Raw genomic sequence first — 23,827 nt, forward strand, 5'->3', positions numbered from 1 at the left:
GGGTAATTGAAAACGTCTCTTCCAAAGATATGCATCATTTAAAGCATGGTAGTCTCCGTGTCAAGCGCAGCGGAGTAGCTAAGCAGGAAAGGTGAGAGTATTATTGATTTGTTCTATGACTGAAAGAGAAATATATGTAATACTTATGTACATTTTTGTGTCTTTAAGTGACGTTTGGAAGGAAAATAAATGTTAAAGCAGAGAAAAACGCTATAGGCTTCATATAATTTACAGTTACATGTTGTTTGCATAATTCATAGAGAAAGCCATGCTTTCTGTTTGCAGATCAGCACATAGGTATGTCATTGCAGGCAAATGCAGCTAAGCAGTTTCTGCAAGTAATCGTATATTTAGTCTGTTTTGTATTCGCATATTAAAAGAGTTATCTGCCCTTGTCACGTATACAGGTATTGATTATGATGTTGTTTGTATACAACAGTAATAAGTTTCATATTTTCAGAGATAATGATGTGTTTTCACTCACTTTCAAATACATGTTTATCAAAACAAGAGCTGCCCCTTAAATGTCTGGACCTGCCAGAATTTCCCCAATATTTTATTTATTTACTGCAATAGTTGACCAGTGGGAAAGAATCAACCTGAGACCCTGTTACTATAATTACAGACAGATTGAAATGCTATCTAACAGAAAATCAGCAGTATATCCTACATCCATCCCCTCTCTATAAGAACATTACCCTCCTTATCTTCCAGGTACAGGTAGCTCATTTGGGAAATGTAACGTATCTAATTATACTTTTTTAGTGTACAGATATAACATGAAACTTGCATTTTATGTATACACAATTAAATAAGCGACAGCTGTGTATACTAACTGCATGCACTATAGTCATATAAGTGTAATTAAATACATGTATATAGTAAGGAAATAATAATGATTATAGAGAATAGATAATATCTAAAAAACTAATGTTAGAAATGCTTTAACTAATTTTATGTGATCAACAAAATAATACACAATTAAATTAAATACAATCAGAAACTTTTTTAACATCATGGTATATTATGCTGATATATATGTTCCAATATGAGTTCCAATATGATTCGATCATTAAAATAATTAGAGTTGGTGTTCGGGGAAGACCCCAATATAATGAAGCATTATGAACATGCCTGCAGATATAAATGTTATTGCAAATTGGAAACCTAATATTTTCCAATAAATAAATGGTGTATACAATGTGATGTATATATTTTTTTATGATCAATTTGTTTGTTAAAGTGTCTGCATTGATCAAGATAAAATACATTATACAATACCATGATCAATAATTGACATTAATTTGTAATACACATGTAGAAGAAAGGATATAATTATCAGGGATTATCTCAGGGCTATACATGTAGCTAGCATTGTTTTTATCAATACCACACAACAATTAATACAATAGGTGGGGACCTGTTTTAGCATTTTATGGATGCAGACACAGAGGCAGACAGAAGATATTGGATGGGGTTGAACATTAATTGAGCTGCCAATATATGAGTTTTGAAAAATTACCTGTACAAATTTTTATAACATCATTCAGGGTTTTTTGTGTTTGATATGCGTCAACATCCGACTATCTACTATAATATATAAATGAATTTGAAAATCAATTATAATCAATCATTATCTTTTTTTCAATGAAATCATCTTTAAACTAAAATACTACTGTATGTACATGCATGTATGGTGCTCATAAAATATCTTAGGGAGATTACAAAGTAAATATCTTTAAATCCAATTATGGAATGCATATATCACAATTTACGTGTACAAATAATATTTAAGAGTTCAAAATGAATTTTGGCAGTAAATCAACCACTGCAACAATCATACAGTGAAATGCGTACTTATATGCATTAAAACTAATTAGGTAAAAAATTTAATGTGGGTGTGGTCTACAAATTCATTTCACATTTCCACAGTGTTATTTAGTAATATTGTGAATGGACTTCTGTAGGTATGTTTTCATCTAAACCTGCATAGATCAAAAACATGTTTATCTTTCAATCTGAATGATTTTCACACCATCAAACATTTCACCCCGCTATGGACCATATAGCTTTAAGATTTGGAAAGCATATATACATATATATACATCAATAATTCAATCCTCAATATGTTTTAACTGGAATTTTACAAACAGGGAGGATAAATAAGTGTGTTATCTTGGGGGGATACATATCTGATGTCCATGCATGCATAGAAAAATTATCTAGGGGAGATAAGTGTAATATCAAAGGGAGATACATATTTGATGGCTATCGAGAAAATATCTAGATAGAAATTAGTGAATATCTAGGGTGGATACATATTTGATGGCCATCGAAAAAGTATCTAGGGGGAGATTAGTGTGATATCTAGGGGGGATACATATTTGATGGCTATCGAAAAAGTATCTAGGGGGAGATAAGTCTAATATCTAGGGGGGATACATATTTGATGGCCATCGAAAAAGTATCTAGGGGGAGATAAGTCTAATATATAGGGGGGATACATATTTGATGGCCATCGAAAAAGTATCTAGGGGGAGATTAGTGTGATATTTAGGGGGGATACATATTTGATGGCTATCGAAAAAGTATCTAGGGGGAGATAAGTTTAATATCTAGGGGGGATACATATTTGATGGCCATTGAAAAAGTATCTAGGGGGAGATTAGTGTGATATCTAAGGGGGATACATATTTGATGGCCATAGAAAAAGTATCTAGGGGGAGATAAGTCTAATATCTAGGGGGGATACATATTTGATGGCCATCGAAAAAGTATCTAGGGGGAGATTAGTGTGATATCTAGGGGGGATACATATTTGATGGCCATAGAAAAAGTATCTAGGGGGAGATTAGTGTGATATCTAAGGGGGATACATATTTGATGGCCATAGAAAAAGTATCTAGGGGGAGATTAGTGTAATATCTAGGGGGGATACATATTTGATGGCCATCGAAAAAGTATCTAGGGGGAGATTAGTGTGATATCTAAGGGGGATACATATTTGATGGCCATAGAAAAAGTATCTAGGGGGAGATAAGTCTAATATCTAGGGGGGATACATATTTGATGGCCATCGAAAAAGTATCTAGGGGGAGATTACTGTGATATCTAGGGGGGATACATATTTGATGGCCTTCGAAAAAGTATCTAGGGGAAGATTAATGTGATATCTAAGGGGGATACATATTTGATGGCTATCGAAAAAGTATCTAGGGGGAGATAAGTCTAACATATAGGGGGGATACATATTTGATGGCCATCGAAAAAGTATCTAGGGGGAGATTAGTGTGATATCTAGGGGGGATACATATTTGATGGCTATCGAAAAAGTATCTAGGGGGAGATAAGTCTAATATCTAGGGGGGTACATATTTGATGGCCATTGAAAAAGTATCTAGGAGATTAGTGTAATATCTAGGGGGGATACATATTTGATGGCCATCGAAAAAGTATCTAGGGGGAGATTAGTGTGATATCTAAGGGGGATACATATTTGATGGCCATAGAAAAAGTATCTAGGGGGAGATAAGTCTAATATCTAGGGGGGATACATATTTGATGGCCATAGAAAAAGTATCTAGGGGGAGATAAGTCTAATATCAAGGGGGATACATATTTGATGGCCATCGAAAAAGTATCTAGGGGGAGATTAGTTAATATTTAATATGTATTCCCTCTAGATATCATACTAATCTCCCCCTAGATACTTTTTTGATGGCCATCAAATATGTATCCCCCTTAGATATCACACTAATCTCCCCCTAGATACTTTTTCGATGGCCATCAAATATGTATCCCCCCTAGATATAATACTAATCTCCCCCTAGATACTTTTTCAATGGCTATCAAATATGTATCCCCCCTAGATATCATACTAATCTCCCCCTGGATATTTTTTCTATGGCCATCAAATATGTATCCCCCCTAGATATCAGAGAAATCTCATTCTATAAACACACTGTACTTCTTTTATGGCCATCAAATATGTATCCCCCCTAGATATAATACTAATCTCCCCCAGGATACTTTTTTGATGGCCATCAAATATGTATCCCCCCTTGAATTTAGACTAATCTCCCCCTGGATACTTTTTCAATGGCTATCAATTATGTATCCCCCTAGATATTAGACTAATTTCCCCAAGATACTTTTTTGATGGCCATCAAATATGTACCCCCCCCTAGATACTTTTTCGATGACCATCAAATATGTATCCCCCTAATCCCACATTTTGATAATACAAGTATCTCCCCCAAATACTTTCTTTTGGTCATGTATTTAAATATATATTTATTTCAATCTATAGATATTTTATCAATTAATTTTCCCTCTGATGGACATTATAATTATAACTGTACTGTACCTCCCCATCATGATATATTGTATAATTTTTGTCCACACGCACATCCTTTTAATATAAGTATCTCCCTGAGATGTTTTCAACAAAACTGTAGATTTATTTCCAGATTCATGCAACTATATATATATATACCTGCATATATATAGTGTATATCCTAATATAAAGTTGAATTACAATTGACACACCATTTTACACTTATATTCACTCATAAAATGATTTACATTGTATTCATCAAATTAGTAAATATATTATCTGAAATAAATATGACAAGTTTTATTTTTATTTTTTTTCCAGATCCAAAATCATGCAATCAAATATGTATCCCCCCTATGTATCAATTGGTACATATATAGACATATAAGCTTATAAATGTGTTTGTATCTATATAACCAAGGTCTTGATAATTGAATAATCATAATTTATATGAATTGAAAATATGTATGCAAGTAATGAGCTATATATATATATCGTTTTAAACATATGGTTGCATGAAAACATAAATAAATTGTATCAATTTGCAAGCACAATAAAATCATGGGATGATGTACCTGTACAGGTAAACATTTGGTAATACCACTGTGTACAGGTGACTATCTGACAGTGCCTATATATAGACACACCTGTACCTGTCCGTCCCACCACTAATTAGGTAGTTAGGTAATACCTGACCAGGTGTAATTAGTTACCTGGTACTTGTAAAGGGACTCCTGGTATATCTTTATGACCATTTGATTTACTGCCAACTAAAATTATAACAATCACTATTGATGTCATGGGGGGGATACTTTTTTGATAGGGGGGATACTTTTTTGATGGGCAAAAAAGTATCCCCGGATACTATTTTGATGGGCAAAAAAGTATCCGGATACTTTTTTGATGGGGGATACAAATTTGATATGACACCCCGGGTGTAAAGATCTCCCTCAGAATGTGATGAGAGAACCATAAAGGATTGGGCTCAAGAAGCACCTGGTCTTTTGTGTGTAGCAGACCAATTAATGTCGGAGCTAATATAGCGAGGGTCAGAAGTGGATGCCTTGTATTGCATTATTCCTTATGTGGTGCCGGCGATGGGATTATATGCACGACAAATCATACATCTCTGTAGATTATATGCAAGATTTAAATTTTACGGATTGGAGGTAAGAAATTATGGATTTTGACATTGGTTCTGTTTTGTTTAGGTTTAAGTAATTGCCAGAATTAATTAAGGATATGCCAGGTTTTGATGGAGAAAGAATTTTTTTTTATAGAAATTGTAAGAAAGGTATCAACTTGCAGCTAGAACCTTGCCTCCAATGTGCATCATTGCATGCATAATAAGAGTAGCTAAGGCCATGTCTGTCAGTGTCTTAACTGCATTGTCAAGTTCCATATTTGCATCATACAGAGTTACCTGCCCTTGGGGATAGTGTTTGTGAGGGAAATGCCATATTTTACAATGAAAACATTTTTTCTCAAAGTTGATAACTCTAATATGCAAAGACCAAATTGCAGCCTCACTCTTGTTGATCTCAATTTATATCTTTAACAGTTAGTTTAAACATGGTCACTGATATATTTATTTCATGAAGTATCACATAAGACCCTGTAGAAAGATGAATATTGATCAAGCAGTAAAAAAGCAATGAAACACGATCAGATATGTGGTGTAATATTTTGAAATATTTCAACATGGAGTTCCAATTGTTTGATTTTGTCTCTGAAATCTCTAAACAAAAGCAATTTGATGAAAAATTAAATTTTGTTGTAATTTATTTATGCTTTTGAAATCAATATATGCTTTGTGGAATGGTAAGTTGATATGCTTACATCACACATGCAGAACAAATATTTTTCATTTTCACTGTTGGAAGTCTTTTGTAAAAAATTATCTTATTGTACTGGTGACGTTAAAAATTACACAACTTTTGAGTAGTGAGTCATGGGCCCTAGTATCAAATGTTTCCAGCTTTAACAAAACGGTAAATTTCATAAACCATGAAAATGGCGAAGTGAAGTTGTTTGAAGTGATACGGTGTTGGATCTGTTACAATTAGATAATAGACCATCGTTTACTGTGGCTATAGAGTTTCTTGTTTTTAAGACAGGAGAGTTACGCCAGACAATTATAAACGGAATGTGCGAGTTCAGATTAATTAAATGTAAGTGCTCTGACTGAGGATTTGGAGATGAAAATGGATTTGTCGACTTTCTGATGTATTAACCTTTCTGATGTGTATTGCCCTATGATGAATTCTTAACTCTACACTACTCTGAACTGGACTATACTATACTTTAGGACAAGATAATATGTTAATTTTATTGAAAGAATAGACTAAGGTTTCTTAGTTGATAATTGTGGGGGTGAGGTACATTTCCCTATATTTACATTTTCACTGCAGCCCCATCATCAGTCTATGAACTGCTATGATTATTGTGATGTCACAATTGTTGCTCAAGCTGACTGTTCCATCTTTGACAATAATGAATTCTTTATTCATTATAGATGCAAAATCTCTTGAGATTTCATCATAAAATTATTATAAAATGTTCATGGAATTTGCCTCTGTCTAGTTGGCATTCAATTTGGCTATGAATGCCAACTGAAAAATGTTCAATGCTTAAATTTTCACCGACAAGAAATCTCATAGCAATGTGTTTGTTTATTTTCATGTCCTATTAACAGCCATGGTCATTTAAGTACATGCCAGGTTTGATGGTGGAGGAAAAACAAGAGTACCTAGGGTGAAAACCATCAATCAACAATCAGTACCTGGCAACTGCTCCATATGAGATTCAAACTCACAACCCAGAGGTGAAGGGTATGTGGTAATATTTAATTATATCTTAACCACTCTTCAAATGTGCCCCCTCAAAGTAATAAGCGCCCTTTCTTTTTCTGATGCCTTTTATGACTTGATAAATACCCTATTCAATGCTTGCTCCAGACAAAGTCTCCTCAAATCACTGGGGGAGATTTACAATGCATGGTTGTGCTGATTCAAAGACAAAAAGGTTTTGCCATATCACAAAAATAAATACCCAACAATAATGTTCTATATCTTGAATAATCAAATTCATGAAAATATTGAAATCCTATACAACTATGCGCGATGTGCAATATATATAGAAGTTTAAATTCGTGATCCTTTACATTCCGATCGATGTCATTTCTGGATTGACTCCACAAAATTAGCCTCTCTATTGAATCATAGAACTGTTCCGTTCCTTGCATACAAATGAATTTTGTATTGAATCTCTTGAACTAAAGGTCACACACAATTTTAATCCTGACATACGGCAATGTCGTGTATGTCAGATCGGTCTTGAGGGTCAGCATGTACAGGTCACATGACCACTTTGAGATACGGAATCTCATGTAATATTCATGCAGATGGATAGCACCTTCTTCGGAAGTTGTCTCTGTGCATATGGGTGTCTTGTTCCATTACGAGTCTAATCCATCTATGTAAATGATGATTTACATGGAAAGCTGGGGTGCCCTTCCTGTACGATACAAGACTTTTAACGGGTAATTGAAAACGTCTCTTCCAAAGATATGCATCATTTAAAGCATGGTAGTCTCCGTGTCAAGCGCAGCGGAGTAGCTAAGCAGGAAAGGTGAGAGTATTATTGATTTCTTCTATGACTGTAAGAGAAATATATGTAATACTTATGTATATTTTGTGTCTTTAAGTGACGTTTGGAAGGAAAATAAATGTTAAAGCAGAGAAAAACGCTATAGGCTTCATATAATTTACAGTTACATGTTGTTTGCATAATTCATAGAGAAAGCCATGCTTTCTGTTTGCAGATCAGCCACATAGGTATGTCATTGCAGGCAAATGCAGCTAAGAAGTTTCTGCAAGTAACCGTATATTTAGTCTGTTTTGTATTCGCATATTAACAGAGTTATCTGCCCTTGTCACGTATACAGGTATTGATTATGATGTTGTTTGTATACAACAGTAATAAGTTTCATATTTTCAGAGATAATGATGTGTTTTCACTCATTTTCAAATAAATGTTTATCAAAACAAGAGCTGCCCCTTAAATGTCTGGACCTGCCAGAATTTCCCCAATATTTTATTTATTTACTGCAATAGTTGACCAGTGGGAAAGAATCAACCTGAGACCCTGTTACTATAATTACAGACAGATTGAAATGCTATCTCCTACATCCATCCCCTATCTATAAGAACATTACCCTCCTTATCTTCCAGGTACAGGTAGCTCAGGGCAAGCTCTCTAACAAAGTACAAACGTTTCCAGATTTCACTGTGACCTCTAATATAAAGGTCAGAGAGATAAAGATGTGTGCCAATTACATCTAATAAAGGTCAGACATGGCCATGTAAATACTCTCCATATATCACTGGCCATGTAATATATCCTCCAATCCCCGGCCAATTCAACAGTAATCATCAGATTTAAAGTACTGCAAGCCATATTGAAGCCCATCACCTGTCTTGAGTAAATCAACTCAACACTGTACAATATTTTCTGAAGGCAGAGAGGTTTTAGAGTATTCCTAAAGTGGGGATATTAGTATAGCATATGGCTTCTGTTTGTGAACATACTCCCACGATTTTTCTCCCGGCAGAGAAAAAATATAGAAGGGAGCATACGTTATGATGAATATCCCTATGTATGTATAAGGTACATTAGTCTATAGTGCCAAGTTTTTAGATATAGTGAATATGACATGCCGTTTCTCTGACAGTTTTCGCTGATATCTTTACGAGAGTTGGATTGTTTCACGGAAAATTGCTTGCAACTTTCTGTTATTTCAGTAGATAAGACTATTTGAGAAAGCATAATTGCTGCACTGCTGGAGATGGTGCCAGTTTTTTCTGTACAACCTGTCTGTCAAAACTGCTGCAAAACGGAAAAATACCTTCCTTAACTTGAATTTGAGGCACACAGGTACAGTTTCACTAACGCTGGCACATACATTGAGTGTTGATCTATATTCTCTGAGAATATTTGGCTGGAAATCCATCAGAAATAGAGATAACTGTTTGAGAGTGGCACATATTTCCACTGCCCCAGGATATTAGAACTTCAGTGAGGAGATGTAAATACAGGAGTCCTGCAGCTGCTGACTGTTTATGTGTTAAGATCATCAAATTTCTGGCTACTTTAGGGATATGTGTGGAGAATATTATAACCACTGGTTGTGTATGGAGAATTCTAGATCTACAACCACTAGTTGATTGGTGTACAGTTGTAGAAATCATTTTCGGTGCCAAAATGATGAGTCTTTGAAATTTGAAGTGAGTGGATATAATATCTCTACAGGTGAGGTGTTCATAATGTTCTTTTACTAAACCTTCTACCAATTGCTTTGGAAATAATTTCTTATTACATGCATTTCAATTGCTCTATGCTTGAAATATGGTTCATGGTTTGTGGGGCATTGTAATATTTATACTGTTCGAATGCAGTTACAGAAATCTTCACAGTTTATCAATTTCATCAAAATTTCAGGCTCATTTTAAGTGTATGAATAGATATTTGATGTAGAAATAAAATTTTAGATAATAGGTTGTGCATTGAAAGATTTGATAAGTCTTGTAACAGATTCATATACTTGAATATTAGGTAAAAAAACCAAGGGGAGTATGGATCTCTTATTGATTCAGAAAACCATATTCTTTGGATTTTCGGAGCTTAAGAGCCATTTTCACCGTCTAGACGAGAACATTTTCATACTCAATGAAACTGTGCTATAGCCTTTTTACAATCACTGATGGATTTCCAAATCCTGCCAATGTGACAAGAGTTCCCTAGCCTGTATTATTGATGATCTATATGGTGTATACTGCAGCCTGTAGACACTTGTGTAATATCCTCACTCTATCTGTGTAAAGCAGACACACAGAAAATATAGCATCTTGTGGAATTCATGGAAGATGATTTAGCATCTTGTGAAGATGATCCCATAAAATCAAATATGATTGAGTATCTCAAAGTTTCAGACAAAAATGTTGTTAGATGTCATCTATATATCTTTAACTCATACACCCCTGCAATTTTTTAAATGGACAGGTCTAATCTTTGATTTAGAAGAGTCTAAATGTGTCTTCAGGGGTAAATGAGCTAATTACAACTTCAAATTATATAAACTAGTTTAATCATTGTCTTTGGTACTCGTGCTAGAACGGGTATCCGGATAACCGGTTCACGGTTCGGTTTCAGCTTGTATCCGGTTAGCATTTAAGCTAGCCGATAACCGCCATATACATTTCGTACTCCCCAAAGTAATGAAATTCCTGTACTAACAATTGTCTTCGCCAATAGTATAAAGTATACATGCTTTCAGAAGCGCAATTTTGTAATGAAATGAAAAGTGTTACAACAACAGTGTTGTTATCGGAAACTGGGTTGTCACTAAAACGCTTATAGGTGTCACTTGGATTCTATACAAACGTTGCAGTCAGTGTGATGTGCGCAAGTGCCGTGTTCAAAAGAAACCATGTGCAGGAATTAGGCCTACTTTGTGTTTACACCAAGTGTTTACACCAATTTCCATTCACCGTCATGGTTTTATTAAAACAAACAAAATTAATCTAATTCGAAGTAATTATTCTTTGAGTTAAATGAGCGTTTCCTGAAAGATATGAACAATTGTTTTGGAATCCAGACGAAGTATGACTAATTCATGGTATCGATGTACGACTGTAACATTACTTAAACAGCTACAAAATTATACGGTTATCCGGTTACAGTTCGGTTAATCCGATCCATTTAACCGGTTGGCATTTTTACTAACCGTTCCAGCACTATTTGGTACTTGAGATTGTGTCAAGTTTGACTTACCGGTAAATTGTTCATTTTTGTCTCTCTACAAAGTGATATAGATTGAAGATTTCAAAACAGGGGGAGATAATCCAGTATGAAAATTAATTTGACTAAGACATTTTATCAGCAGCTTATGATCTAGCGGAGACTATAGATGACTGAATGCAGAATGAAAATTTATTGTATACTAGTGTACATATTAAAATTTTAGCTTTGGTTTATATCATGTTATATAAATTATGACTGGTCATTCACCCTCACTCTTGACCTTATTAAGGCTATGTCCTTGCAGTTTTCACTGACCAAACAAGACCAGTGATATATAGATTTATATAAGGCTGACTACAGACCACCACAGCTGAGTGCAAGCTGTAATTGACCATTATAAATCGGACTGGTCAGTCTCCCAATCCGTCTCCCAGTCCGTCTCCCTATAAATCTGATAATTTGATGTCCTGGTAGAAGTTCACTTACAAATGCTGAACCAGTATATAAGTCCCTATAAGGGCGTTGACATTAATTGGATCATATTGATGCTGCGTTAACAATACACATAGATTTGACATTAGTTTTTCACTAATACTAGATAATAGATCATAATTTCTGATTGATAATTGAAGCTCCTGGTTATAACCAACATTGTATCAGAAAATAATTCTATATGAGGACATCAGTGTCATGGATTGCCACATTTGAGAGCCTCTTAATTTGGTTGAATCGTTTCATACAGATATAGTGTTTTAACATCAATTTAGGGTTTATGTACAAGATGTCAATGACCAATTCCGCTACAAAAGGTTTTTGCTAAATGTACTTGGAAAAATCATTATCAAAGCAGGCACAGAATTTCTCTAATATGACATCAATTTGGGGATTATGTACAGTTCTATCAATGACCAATTCTGTTTCAGAAGATTTTTGCTAGATCTACTTTAAACTTGGATATCATTGTCAAAGCAGCCAACAGAATTTCTAATGAAAATCTACAAGATTACTTTGAAATAGATCTTTCTATTCTAATGAAAATCCTAGATGTATCAACATTTAGTGTTGAGATGTATTAGTAAGAAGTCCTTGTGGTTTTAAGATAATACCCAGCTGTGGTATAAATCAATAGTAAAAGGAGCTGATCTATATGGCTGTACAAATTGGCTCTATGAAACAGTGGTGATCAATTAATTTTGGTAGATTTATCGGTAGATTCCAGCTAGGATCAGACATATCAATACAAAAACTAAGTCTAGAAAATGAAAATGGATAGAGGTGTACTTTGTTGTGTGATCAAGGCCAAATAGACTTAAATCTGTGTTTATTCCTCTTGGTCCTTTGTACAGTTCTGTTTGTATCTGCATGGTGACAACATGCATGACCATCACAGAGTCACACTTGATTAGTATTGTACCATTTACTTTTTGATTTTTTTATACCAAATAACTCATTTTGACAGACCTGTCTATAAAGACCACCCAATGGAACAAGGAAAAAGTGGTCTCTATAGCCAAGTGGTCTTTATATACAGGCCTTATTGTGTTATAAATGACCATTTTAGACGCTGAGAAAGTGGTCTTGATAAGCAGGTGGTCGTTATACAGAGGTGATTCTTAAGGCAAGATTCACTATATATTCATATGTTGGGCCTTAAATAAGGCAATTTATGATGAAGCTGTACCAGTATACTTACAAAGACTATTTTAAGCTTTAAGAATGATGAAGCTATGAATACAAGACAAGAAAAATTAACATAACATTGATATTCTTAATTAACTCATTCACCCCTGAAGACACATTTAGACTCTTCTATATCAAAGACTAGACCAGTCCATTATGAATTTTCAGGGGTGAATGAGTTAATCTCATATCTATAGCTATGTATATATCAACATCACAATATTTTTACAGCTTATCTTTATAAAGAAGTTGTAGTAGTTGTGATAAGAAGCTGAATCACTGTAAAAGCCATCGGTTGGACAATGTAAAAATCTGATGTGATCTTGATGGACAAGCCCATGTCATTACCATATATATAGAGTCTATGTGTTGATAGTTATGGTCTCTGAATCAAGCTTGGCCAGATAAAAAGGCAAGTTATCATCATTATTGGTTATGACAGGTCATAAAATGGCCCTAAACAAGATAAAGGACAAAAAAAGATTATTTATAAATATATTATACAGGGACCCCAGCATACACATTTAATGTCACGACTGAGATGAGGACATCTAAATGGTAGTAACTGCTTAGGTGACATTGATTGGCATCGGATAAGGAGAAAGCAAGAAACTTAAATGAAAACATTGGGTGAAATCATTGAATTTCATGATTCATTTGAAAGTAATATGGAAACTCATTTAAGGGGTATTAATTTCATTTTTACCAATAAATATATCGTATTATTTAACACTTAACTGTAATTTAATCATTTAGCCCTCATTTTATTAGGAAACATTGAAATACTATCAGCTCTACAAATGATATTGATCACAGGTTCAAATTTCCATAATTTAGTGGTCCTTGAAACAATTGAGTTCTGAGGTTCAATTTAGGATATAACTATTATCAGATATTGAATCTGTCACAAAAAAAACCCAACCCACAATCTGCATCTGTTGAACATAGTAATCAGCCGTTACACCAGAAGTTCCATCAGTATTATATATTAGTTCTTTTGTATTAAAATTTCATAATGGACTGGTCTATTCTTTGATTTAGAAGATCCTAAATGTGTCTTTAGGGGTGGATGAGTGAAGAAGCCCCACTTCTCAATATGAATAAGAAGCCTTATTCCTGTAGGTCACTTATCATTAATTAGGACTGAGATGTAAGGCTTGGTTGATAGAACACCATTATTATGACCATTAAATATTGGCAAGCTAAAGCTACCGTCAAAGTAGCACTATCTCCTAACAATGGATGGTGGAGGACATTAATTTGTAGGGTTGACATAGAAACACTGTAAAGATTCTTTGATGTTGTAGCATTGAAACCTTTCATAGTGACATTTTCTCGAACTCGATTATCTCTTGTATTATTTGTGGATCTTAATCATCATTAATTCTGATGTCCAGCATAACTTTTAATGATATCTAATTATAATAAATATTTCTATGAAGTTTTGTTTAGAAATTTGATTCTACTAATATTTCATGTAGTAATAAAATTTCTTTTGAACTCTTTGTTGTTGAATTCCCATCATATTTCTGGTCCATGTTTGGCATCATCAGTATGGATGTTTAAGTCGGCTATAATATCAAAGAATTCTAATATCAAATGTTTAAATAGAATTTAATCTTAGAAATTTATTTCATATTCCGTTACGGATGGATTCTTTTATTTGAAACTCTAAGATGCAACCTTCATGTGTTCTAAGATTATATTTATGCTCATGGGGGAAAACACTAATGTTCTTCACAATTTTGATGATTCCTATTATTTGTCTATAAAATTCATATTAAAAGAAATTTTTTTATTCTCTTTTAAGAATGTTTATTCTAGATGAAAATGTTCCAATAACATTAAAATCGATTTTAAAATTTTTTGTTCAAGATAAATTTTACAACCATCTTCAGAATTTTTGTTCAAGATAAAGTTTAGAACCAACTTGAGAACCACATTGACTTTGAGCCCCTGTTACTTCCTGTAACAAGTAGCAGTGCCTGGTGCTGTCTGTATATAATCACATGGCTGAATGGTTTCCTCCCCCACCCTGCCATTTCCTCCTACAGACAAGGACACATGTCCTATCAACCTCCTCCCCACAGGTGGTTTTTGGTGGGAGCCTGTAAAGTCAGGAACTAGGCCATCAGGCGAGGGAGGGTGCCATTTCTACACATCTTTTATAATGTACCCCTTCCAGAGACCAGTGATAAGGTAACTCTTTTACCCCTGAACTGTCAAAATGGACTGGCCTAGTCTTTGATTAAGAATAGCCTAAATGTGTCATGGGGTATAGGAGTTAAGGGAACTATAGCTTGAGTCCCCTTTCAGAGATTCAACCATATGTAAAGGACATAGTTTTGTGGTTGCAGAGTTTAAAGTTCCACTGCATCTCTACTACAAATAGAAGTTTTTGATAGTACAACTAATCACTTTAGATTTTATACTAGCTTTCTCATTTTGCATTGTCATATTGTTACGGTTTTGAATATTTCTCAATTAGCTCTGAAATTGCTATCTCAGGGCTATAGTTCTTGCTAATTTAGTCTACATATGTGCCTTGTCAAACTTCCAGGAATTCAGAAGTACATTTGTGCTTTATTCAAACCTTTTGGTATAATACCTTGTCCTTGCAGTCATCTGTGCTTTACACCTCTTGCTCTGACAACCTGTGGAATAAGTCTGATAGTCTGTTACTAAGTACCCTACAAGATACTCCTTCCCTAAATGTTGTTAGTCTGTAAATTGCAATGCCACACAAAATTGTGGTTATAACCAACGTCTTCCTGCAAGATACTCTTAATTGTAATACCACAAGCCGACCTCTTCTGTAATTGCCCATCAGTCCTCTATTTTATTGGTCCAAATGAAGTACAGTTAGTGCCAGTCTGACACCTCTCTGCTGAATTAAGAACCCTTTTAGTATTCAGTATTCTACAATGTTCATTGCCCATTCTGTCAGCCCGTAAATTGCAATACCTTACTGTTGCCAGCCTTGTACTTTTTGGATGTGATGACCTGTGGTATTTTTGTCCTATGGCATCTAACTTATTGGTACAAATTATTGTCAGTCTGACACCTTTCTGGTTTAGTATTGATAACTGCCCCCTCCACCAACCCTCCCTTCACCTTTTTGTTGAAGTAAGAAGTAACCCTGTTAACTGCTCCCCCTTTGATCCCTCCTCTGTCTGACACCTTTCTGGTATAGTAAGTACCCCTGATAACTGCCTACTCCTGAACCCATCCTAGACCCCTCCCTAGTCTGTCACCTTTCTGGTATAGTAAGTACCCCTGATAACTGCCCACTCCTGAACCCATCCTAGACCCCTCCCTAGTCTGACACCTTTCTGGTATAGTAAGTACCCCTGATAACTGCCCATTCCTGAACCCATCCTAGACCCCTCCCTAGTCTGACACCTTTCTGGTATAGTAAGTACCCCTGATAACTGCCTACTCCTGAACCCATCCTAGACCCCTCCCTAGTCTGTCACCTTTCTGGTATAGTAAGTACCCCTGATAACTGCCCTCTCCTCAACCCTTCCTCGACCCCACCCTAGCCTGTCACCTTTCTGTTATAGTAAGTACCGTACCCCTGATAAATGCCCCCCCCCCTTCCCCTGTGACCCCTCCCCATGATTGGTACCCACCATGTCTATACTTACCAGACACTCAGTGGGAGAGGGAGAGATTGTGGTGGGTTATCATTTGAGGTGTAGATGGTGCCAAGATCTGTGTCACTTCTCACAGACAACCACTTAAGGTAGCTGGCTCGACCGTTTGAAAGTAATTAACTTTTTTTCATTTATAGATATTTTTAATTGTATGGTCATGCTGTGTCAAAAAATGGACAAAAAAGTGTGTGTCATTGTGCTAGTTTTTTTGCTAGCCTCGTTTGAAAAGTGTTACCTTGACAACGACTTAACCAAACCTTTGCGCAGAAATATAGCACAACTGGACATGTACTTGGTAAATGTAATGCAATAAAATTATATGGAAATATAAGATTTTTTCATTTGTTCTTACTTTAATGTATTTGTATGGATGTCTTGTGACTATTAATAAATATAAAACATAAATCAATGTATTTATTGTTTCCTAGCGTCGATTTAAAAAGTGTCTCCATGGCAACGTTTCCCTCATTTTTCAGTACTGATATATAGCAAAATGAGTTGTCCATTTTAACATGATAAAAATATATGAAGGAATAATTAACTTTTTTCCAAAGATGCACATTTTGCAGAGGACATCCATATCTTTATAAAAATGATGAGAAAATGGCATGTCATTGTCCAAAGAAAAAAGTTATTGGATGTTAAATCCATAGCAACCGTTTTCCTTAGCAACATTTTTCTTAAATGTATAAATAGGGTTGTTGTGTACATTTGAATGTAACCTAATGTATATTTTTTTCTGATAAAGACATGTTATGCATGTAAAGATGATAAAATATTTGTTTTTCAATGAAAAACTATATTTTGGTTAACTTTTATTAGTAACCAACCGTTGCATAGCAACCAAGCAGTATTCTATACAAAAGTCTTACCTGGATTCAATTTTGCATTCTATTCAAAGTTATTTGATATTTATAGCATTAAGAAAAAAAATTGTCTTTGAGACATTCATAAATTTTCATAACTAAAACAATTTTGTGATGAAAAAGTACTCTATGAAAGGTTGTGTACCCTAGCAACCACTTTCAAATATTCCCCCTTCACATAACTGAATACTTCATAGCAATACAATTGCATTTTCATACATAGGAATGCTCAAATTTTGTGGTTTCTAAGTTATTTTAATCAAAGATCTCAATTTTTATATTAAATTATTAGCATCAAGGGGATATATGAATGTAAATTTTATATATATGTAAAACAACCACTGATAACAGGGCTGAGGTCTTTGGTCACATGACTTCCAAGATACCTGTTTGGAGGTCAGTGATTTTTATCAATGTACTATGTCTTCCCTCCATTTCCTAAACCTGGTACATACCTTAATGCCCCTGGCTGCTTAAAGGAAATTAAATAAAATCAAACTTAAAAACCATAAGAATTCCACATAAAAATCTAATAGAAGCAAGTAAATAACAAATATTGTTTATGAATTATTTCCCATACATGTATGTAAGCAGAAAAAAACATGTAATGGCACTCTATGATGACAACAGACAAAGCACAATAGCAAATTGGTATCCAGTCTCTGATGCAACATCATTTTATAGATTATCTTTTATAAAAAATCATCTTTTAAAATTTATTAAAAGTTTGTATCCTTAAATGATGATTAACAACATCAATTCCTGTAATATTTGATTTATTCAAAAATGAAAGAAAGAACAGAACTTGAGCATGCATAATTAATATATATATATAAGACAGATGTTCTGCTCATTGAGAAGTTGAAATTGACATAATCACAAATATGACATAATGAAACTTTTACAATAAATTCAGAAAAAGTTCTGACAAAGGAAAGATTAGCATTAAAACTATCACATTGATATTAAATGTATTATCTATACATATCATAGATTACAGACTAAAAATCCAACATTTAATCATAATGTTTTGTTTCTAATATCCATGAAGAAATCAATCTTTCAACACTGAATGTTGAATGATTACCAGCAACACTCAATCAACTAAGACATCTCTTAATAGTTTCTGTAAACATATTTCCATAATTAGCTGCAGTGCACAAGGCTTGAGTTATGTCCCCTGAAAGCTGCAGATTCAGTTCTCAACATATGCAGACAGGAACAACAGTTCAACTTCTTTTGAAAGCACAGACATAGTGTTCCTTATCACAGTTTGCAGTTGGTGACATGGTCAGTTTATTTACCAATCATGGAGCAGTGTCCTAAAATTCAATCAAGGGACATCATTATACAATAGGTACATGTAACAGGATACTGATGGCTCAAAAACAAGTTAATCTGTCTCAGTAAGCATCCATATGTGCCTTTCATCCTTTAAGACACATTCTTATGTCTTGATTCTCATGTAAAAGACTTGCAAGATCATGCAAAATGGAATACAAATCACAAGTAGTATGGGGGCATTTTTACAACTTCAACTGTTTTTCAGAAAAGGGAGTGGCGCTTATAGGGGGGAGGGGGGCACTAATTACGTACATATATATATTTACAGATTGCTGCTTTTTGTATAATTTTGACCTAATAGATTGTTTTCAAATATACACACCTCTAACAACATGTGAAAGTGCTCTTGTATTGTTCCTCTTCTGCCAATCTCTCCTCGAATCCTGAATCCTGATAAAATAAAGATGGGTTTGTTACATGACAATTTTATCGATTTAATCATTCTCATAAATTGTACTGGTCTATTATATGAATTATACAAAATCCACACAAAATGGTAAATGGATACACTGTTATTGTACATTTTATCAAAATTTTGAATTCATTGTGACAGGCATTTTTTTTATCTAGGATGTACATGAAGTTAAATAGATTTCTTTTATAATATTTTATCCCTTCAATCTTGATTGTGGATCAAGATAATTCATTTGAACTGAAGTCCATGACCAGTATGCTACAGATCAATACATACAATGAAATGTACATTGTAGGTCAAATTAATTATGAACCCATACATGTATCTCTTTATTATGACTCGGTAATGTAGAAAAGTATAATTATATAACAGTAATTGACAATATAACCTACACAGACACATGATTAAACTTGTGTTCACTTTATATAATTCATTCATTCATTTATTTCAAAATTTCATATTGACACAATTCAAATATGTATTATGATATCAACCCATATTCATACAATGTATGTCAACTTTTGTACACATGCATGTTTACAAAGCTTCCTCAGAAAATCACTTACAACATGGATATTGGATAACTGCTAGCAGATCACAAAATGTCAGCAGCTACATATGTCAGCATGTGTCACACCTATAAATTAAAAAACAAGATTATTAATTTAGATAAAAAACTAAATCAATTTAATATTTTAGAAAAAAAAGTATGTTACATGCTAATAAGCAACATGCACAAGTGACTGTACATGGTGAATTCTATAATGATGTGATGTACATGTATAATGGCATATTACAATTATATGTAATAGAACTATGTAGCTGGCCCCGAAGTGTCACTCATGAATACCCTTTATGTAGGCTTACATGTACACATAACAAATACATGTATGTACTATACATAAATGTAACAACATCTAACCTGGATATAATGTAGATAATATGTTGATGTGACTCATGTATTTTTATCTGTTTATGTCATTTGCATAGTTTTGTCAAATATATCTTGTTTCCCCCTAAGCAGTGCACATATAGTACACGCAGAGAAATATCTGAAATCGACACTGTCTGACTGCAAGTTATAAACAGACTGTTGATCTACTGAACTGAATTTCTTGAAATATTAGAGAAGGATCGAAAATAATTAGGTCCAGACATGGATTATTTATTCGCTTAATTTGATTAAAGCTTAAAGATAATCAATATATCTTACCGTGTCCGCTTTGTGGTCTTCGTAATGCATGTCAGTGTCGTCAGTGGATTTGTTGTGATTGTTGCTCGGCCATCGGTAGCGATTTGGCCTTCAATAAAACTTCCAATCCCCGTTTTCTATGCAATAAATCATTCTCTCATCTTCCTGTGTGTCTCAATAATCTACCTTTTTGGTTTAAAACGACCTAAATTATTATCAAATGCCTCTACTCAGCATGATAATGACATACCACACACTCGTCTGGTCTTGGCGTCGATAGTGACCGCCATAACCGGAAGTACGTATCATTGTCGTAAAACGAAATATATTTTCTTAAATTCACGTTTCCTGCATGTAATTTGACTGACTTATCAATAGTATAGTTTACTGATCAAATTAGATAATTTATAACGTCTTTTTTTGGATTTATTTTGCGAAAAAAATATACGACAATCGTGCTGGTTTACGATGCGCGCGCGCATTCAAAATCGGCCGAGCCAACTACCTTAATGGCTGTGGTATAGGGATGGTCACTAACAGCTGGACTGGAGGTTCTGATAGTTTTGATTCTGTGCCCTCTATGGATATTTCAGAATTTGCTGATGAAAGAACTCTAGAGAAAAGACATACATTCCTATGTATAGTACACCCTGAATCTGACCTGTACAGGTAAAATTATGCCTTGATTTTCCTATACCTTGAGCTAAGTTAAGGGTCATTGGTCGAATATTTGCAGCTTTGTCCATTGTCACTTGGCCAGCAAATTAAAGCCCAAAATTTGCCTCCTGGTAGATGAACCATTGATTGATTTATCATATAAAGATCAATTAAAGTTAAGGTTATGGACACAATGTACAAAATGTCTAGAAGTTCTGAACTGGTCAAAATGTCGGTGTTTTGCATATTTTAGAGTTATCTGTCCTTGCTGGTAGGTATTGATTGTTATATCATGTGTTTGCGAGCGTAGCGTCATACTTTTCAGAGAAAACAATGTGAATTGCGCTCACAGAATAATGATGTAACAATCGGTACCTACCCGCAAGGGAGCGAACTCTGTGCAAAGACGGAATAAGCAATATTTTATGTTTTGCTGGAAATACAGAGCCCATTTTACAAGGCAATTAGCGGCATGATTTAATGGAATTATGACTTGAAACTAAATGTTAACATGCTTCTTTTAAAAGTAATTCAAGTTGTCATTATAAATCATTATAAAGTATCATCAAAGAAAACAAATAGAACGAAAAATTTAAGTCATTCACTGTTAGTTAACAAAAAAATCTCAGAAAATCATAGTATTTTGGATATTGTGTACTGTGTAGTCCATGTTTTAAGAGATACCACCAAGCAGTAGTTGAAAGCACATGGCTTTAATGTTTACATTTGGAGGGGGCGGGGCTACATGAAGGCCTTCTCAGTCAATGGGATCCTCAAACTGGTACATAAACTTGAGAAGGATTTGTAAATTTCTGTCTCAACCTAATAAGATAATTTAAGAAACTACCTTCAGGCAATTACATATCTGTAAATGTAACCATGGTCTATTTCCCATGATAATTTTCTTGTCATATTTTCAAAATATTTGAAGTCATGCAGCCTTCCTTCTTGTCTTTGGTTGTTCCCTCATGATCTTTGAATGATTGTTGTTATGTTGGGGTGCATCTGAAGGAGGGAGTATAAGTCATCTGGACAATAGGTCTTGGTTGTTGAGTTAGAGGAAATCCTGAGCTTCACAGAGAAAAACCAGCGAGCTACAATTAGGGACTATATAAGTGTAGCCACTAACACAGACCAGTACATTTCTCAGAATCAATAACAATGTTAGACCCCTCCATTTCTGACTGATCCATTTGTCCAAAGAAATTTGTACCAATAAATTACTATAGAACCTAAGAATTTGCACTTTCAGATTACAGCACTCAATCAATTTTCAAAGGTTGTAAAAAAGTCCAACATAGTTACTGTTTATACAACCCCAGACTTATAAATAATTTTTTTTTTCATCCTTAACTTTTGGTTTGTTGCGGTTAAAGCCTCAAAGCCTCTTTGATACATTTTAGTTCTATTCCGTATATATTGAAATAACTCTATCAACGTAAATATCAAAATATTGTTATCTATTGCAACAATATGTTATTTGCCAATTGTTCGGAAATTAATCAAGTAAACATGTAAACAAGGGAAGAGTAAATATTTGACAACCTTTATCAAATTTGTGTGAACAACGACAATTCTCGATCAATATAAGTTCTGTAGTGTTATCATAAAGCTGTCTGGTAGTTTGTGTCAGAAAATTACGAGTACAATGTGGGTTTTGTCAGAGTAGGTAGAGTTCTAAATAAAAATCCTTCAAGGTACAAACATGTTTTGAATAAAAGTCCTCAACAAAGTAGTTTTCTTTTGGGATTATAAACTGACCCTGGTTTGACTCCAGACAGATTTGTTATGGCCGGAGACTTATACAAATAGTCATCGGGTTAAAGTAAATAGTTCCGTTTGGCCATAAGGAATCATTCACTGCCACAATGGTTAATGCAGTACTGTACTACCTCTGAGGTTGTACCTGAGGTTAAAGAAGTTGATTCGTACTGATATTTCTACAGAAGTTCATTAGTTATTTTTGTACAAGGGCTTGACCTATTCCACAAAATCTCCATTAATGAGTTTCTTAAGAAATGCAAAACTTCTCATTACAGATATATATTAAAGAAAATCCATAGGGTCAATGAACAATTTTGTAGAAATCAGAAAATTGTGACCATGCATGGCTTTGATCCTGATGAAATTTTTACGTTTCTATAAAGGTCTATAGGTCTATGAAACCTTCACAGTACTTGTATTGATGAACATTATAATGGTATTTTGTGTATACAGTATTTTAATTTTAGAACAAGTATTCTAAAATCTGATGATAAATTGACCTTTGGGAAATTTGCAAGGTCATATCAAATGAACGTGGGCATGAGAACCAAATGTCAAATCCTATTTATAGTGTTGTTCTGCAGACCATTGGGAATCTATATTTGTAAATGCATTGGATGCATTTTGTTTTAACATTGAGATAATTTTGGGTATAATTGATTTTACCTTGCATTGTCTAAATGGATGTGTCTGTGGGATGTATATAAATGTTTGATATTGTGTAGACCTTGCTGTGTAAACCTTTTATACAATTATCAGGGATAGTGAACTTATAATCTGCCTTTGGTATTTATCTCTTGATTTTAAATTCTCATGTGGCAGCCCACCAGTCCCGTGAATAGAATTAACAAAAAAAGTAAACAAAAAACGCCTTATTATACTCCTATCAAATTTGAACAGAAAATGATTCAATCAGATGGGAAGGAACAGGATGGACATGGATACCATTGCAGTTGTCCCCACCCCCATGCATCCCCATTACATTGATGCCATTGCTCCTAAGCTCCCCCTATCCCCACCCTCATAATATATAGCCTGAACATAGAAATATCAATAGATTTAGGATATATTGCTGTAATATCAGTGACATTGGATTCTGAAGTTCCATAGCAAGGG

At 34.3% G+C, this 23,827-nt stretch overlaps 1 protein-coding gene and 1 long non-coding RNA gene across 2 annotated transcripts in view; one reads left to right on the forward strand and one right to left on the reverse strand.

Moving 5' to 3' along the window:
• Positions 1–5,325: 5,325 nt before the first annotated feature.
• The window catches only part of LOC138328049 (uncharacterized), a 112,118-nt gene continuing 93,616 nt past the window's right edge, over positions 5,326–23,827 (forward strand). The window contains exon 1 of the mRNA XM_069274645.1: positions 5,326–5,505. The gene's annotated coding sequence lies outside the window, so the exon portion shown is untranslated. The remainder of the gene's footprint in view (positions 5,506–23,827) is intronic.
• On the reverse strand, positions 16,556–20,694 carry LOC138328048 (uncharacterized). Its single transcript, XR_011209154.1, has 4 exons — positions 20,312–20,694; positions 19,665–19,735; positions 19,006–19,073; positions 16,556–18,661 (listed from the first exon to the last, which is right to left on the reverse strand). It is a non-coding gene; the product is annotated as an uncharacterized lncRNA (long non-coding RNA).

The sequence above is a fragment of the Argopecten irradians genome, chromosome 7, assembly GCF_041381155.1.
Source record: "Argopecten irradians isolate NY chromosome 7, Ai_NY, whole genome shotgun sequence".
NCBI lineage: Eukaryota > Metazoa > Mollusca > Bivalvia > Pectinida > Pectinidae > Argopecten > Argopecten irradians.